Genomic DNA, 3,795 nt, shown 5'->3' on the forward strand with positions numbered 1-3,795 from the left:
CCCCTGGCACAGCCCATCCCAGGCACAGAGCAGCCCTGGTGTGTGCCCCTGGCACAGCCCATCTCGGGCACAGAGCAGCCCTGGAGCCCCTGGCACAGCCCATCTCGGGCACAGAGCAGCCCAGGTGTGTGCCCCCTGGCACAGCCCATCTCGGGCACAGAGCAGCCCTGGTGCCCCTGGCACAGCCCATCCCAGGCACAGAGCAGCCCTGGTGTGTGCCCCTGGCACAGCCCATCTCGGGCACAGAGCAGCCCTGGTGTGTGCCCCTGGCACAGCCCATCTCGGGCACAGAGCAGCCCTGGTGTGTGCCCCTGGCACAGCCCATCCCAGGCACAGAGCAGCCCAGGTGTGTGCCCCTGGCACAGCCCATCCCAGGCACAGAGCAGCCCTGGTGTGTGCCCCTGGCACAGCCCATCCCAGGCACAGAGCAGCCCAGGTGCCCCTGGCACAGTCTCGGGGCACAGAGCAGCCCAGGTGCCCCTGGCACAGCCCCGGGCACTCTCTGGGACCATTGCCACATGCCACATGCTCTGGCAGGGACCAGGGCCACCCCATCCATGCCAGTGACAGCTCCACAGCCTGGGAGGGGCAGAGAGCTTTCACCTCAGCTGGAAAAGCGTCAGCTGATATCTGGAGGAAATAACTCACTTCCCACTGGGGACAAAGATTCAGATTTGTATATGTGGTGTTTTGGTTTTTTCTAGTCATAATAAACTTCTGAGGAAGAAAACCAAGTTTTCAGGAGTATTCTAGGAACAGCAGGTGAGTTCTAAATGTCAGTTCATACAGAATTAATCCTGCAAGCATTACTTAAAATTTGGGGTTTTTTCTTGGTAAGCAGAGAGAATAATATCTGAATCCCTGAATATGTATTGGAAGCAAATAATCTTGAAACAACTGCAAATTACATAGTTTAAGAATCTTCACTTGGACATAAAATTCGCTAATTGTTTCTTTATCTTTAAATGGGCACATTCTATGTCCTATTTAATGAAAATAAAGAGGGGTCCCATACACCATTAACAGGCTCTACAGTGGCTGTACCATATAATCCCTGGTGAGACTGATATAGATTGACAGAGCAGGTACCTTTGGTCCAAAAAAAATTTACTGAAACACCTTAGCATTATCTCCAAATAAGAATATCAATACACAGATATTTAAAGTGGGCATTTGCTGGAAATCAAACAGAATTTTCCTCCCTTCTCCCTTATTTTGTGTTTCTTTTAAAAAGGTTACTTTTCACTGTTGGATCTCATTTCTCCATTAAAAGAAAGAATTAATTTAACCAGCAAACGAGTTCTTTTCTCAAAGACTAATACTACTAACACTGTGAAACAGTAAGAAACAAAACACATAAAAAGGAATTCTCAAAATAACTTTTTAAACTGTATTCTGAGGACAACATTGTGTAACTGGGAAACCTTGTGAGGCTATGGCAATAGATTTCAAGCTCTGGTGAGCTGAACTGGTATGTGATTACACAGGCAGGTCGTGCACGCAGTTCCTAGTGGTTAAAGACAGCCAGATGTTTCCTTCCAGAGCTGGGCACTCCTCTCCTCCCCACCCAACAAGAACCCGTGTCCTTTTAAGCCCAGCTCGGCCCCGGGCAGCCCCGTTTGCCCAGTGACGCCTCCACGGTGTGCGGGACACAGGCGGACACGGAGCAGCAGGTTAGTGACTGTGTCTGTTTTCGCAGCGAGAGGAGAGGCTGTTCATTGTTCTCGAGTGCCCGCAGACGCACCGGCCCTTCACCCGCAGGAGCGTTCGCTGCCGGGGCCAGGGCCGGCAGCCCGGCAGGTGCCACAAGCCCCGGCGGCACAAGGGGCCCTGCCCTCGCTGCCCGCAGCCCCCGAGCGCCCTGCGCCGCCTGCAAACGCAGCACGGCCCGCGGGCACGGCGCGCCGGAGCGGGGCCTGGGCACGGCCGGCGCTCTGCGCCACCCTCAGGCCGTGCCAGGGCTCCCCGCAGGGACAGAGTGACCGCCTGACCCAGGGACAGGGACTCCAGGGCCCGCACCGCTCCTGTTCCTCACACACCGAGGCAGGTGCCGGGTACGGACATCCATGGGGGTTCTGAAGGGCACATGAATGAATACCTCAGCCTAGTCCATCACACAGCATTTGGGATTACACTTCAGCTAAATACCTTTGCGAGCTCTGTGAGCACAGTACAAACCCACTGATTCCCAAGAGCTGATCTGGAAAAAGCCCTGGAACGCAGGGAATTGTTCTCTCACAAAAGCTGCTGCCTCACTTTCCTCCCCACTTTAGTCCTTCTTTTCACTCAAAACTATCTTTGAACACCTGAGGATGTCTGATGGTCAGCACCTGCACCAACCTAAGTAATTACAGACCAGCTGCACCTGTGCAGCCACAGCCAGCCCCTCAAACCTGTTGCTTTGGATTACCCACAGGGACAGACTGGGAAAACATAGCAGCTTCTTTTTCTCTGAGGTCCTGAAATCAGAATGTTGTGAAAAAGACTTCAGGAAGCAGGTAGAAGTGTCCAGGATCAAGACACCATCACCCTTGGTGATCCAGAGGCTGAAACACAAGGCCACCTCTGATTCACTAACCACACTCTGTTTTATTTCAGTTTTTTTCTTTCTAAGCTATCCTCAGAGAGCATGAAGATGCTGGCAGGCAGGCAAAAAGTTTTCTGGTAATTTCTTTCTGATCCAGCACATTTCCCACAGATAATCATTCTATAAAGCTCACCAAATCTAATACATGCCAAGGCACACCACCACCTGTTTTAATTGCCGAGTACAGGAACCTCAGTCACCTCATTCCAACCACAACAAACAGAAGTCCACTTACTGGTCAGTTTTAAGTCTCTCCAGGCAAGTCAGTCTAGAAGAGCAGTCTCGGGAACTCCAGAGCTGTTGTTATCCAGTAAATTTAATATCCAATGCAATGGATTACCTTGTCCAATTTGGCAGAAACACTCCTAAACCCTCACGACACTGACAATGACTTTAGACTAAAAAACCGTTACAAGCTCCCTGAGCCACACCTGATCCCAATCAGGACTAACTGACTTCAGCACACCTGAACACCTGTGTAAATTCCCACGCCTGCTTCTGCAGCCTGTACTAGACATTAATAATTCTTCTTTCCATTCCTTTCATACATAATGTTAAAATGCCCAGTGCTAGGTCAGGAACTGCCAATGCTCACTTTATTTTGAGCTCAAGATCTGTATTTCACCCCCCTGCTCTTTCTGTGTGCAGGTTCCCTGCAATACAGCAACCTTGCAGTACCTAAGGGGTTCACAGGAGGGATGGGAAGGGAATTTGGGACAAGGGCCTGGACTCACAGGACACAAGGAATGGCTTCACACTTCCAGAGGGCAAGATTAGATGGGATAATGGGAAGAAATTCTCAGCTGTGAGTGTGATGAGGCCCTGGCATAGGTGCCCAGAGAAGCTGTGGCTGCCCCATCCCTGGGAGTGTCTCAGGCCACGTTGGACAGAGCTTGGGGCAGCCTGGGAGAGCGGCAGACATCCCTGCCCACGAGGGTGGAAGGAGATGATCTTTTAGGTCCCTTCGCACCCAAACCTGCAGCGCTGCCATTCAGACAAGCAGCAGTCAATGAGAGCTGGCTGCAGCAAGCCAAGGGCACCGAGAGCCCTGTCCCCGCTGCCCCAGGCCTGGCTGCTGGGGCTGGGCTCCAGGAGGGACAGGGCCAGGGCACAGTGCCCCTCAGCAGAGCCACCCTCAGCCCCGGGCACAGACTGCGCTAGGGACTGACAGACGGCAGGTCACCAAAGTCTCCTCAAGTTCTCAGAAG

The sequence above is a fragment of the Melospiza melodia genome, chromosome W (genome assembly GCF_035770615.1).
Source record: "Melospiza melodia melodia isolate bMelMel2 chromosome W, bMelMel2.pri, whole genome shotgun sequence".
In the NCBI taxonomy this organism is placed as follows: Eukaryota; Metazoa; Chordata; class Aves; order Passeriformes; family Passerellidae; genus Melospiza; species Melospiza melodia.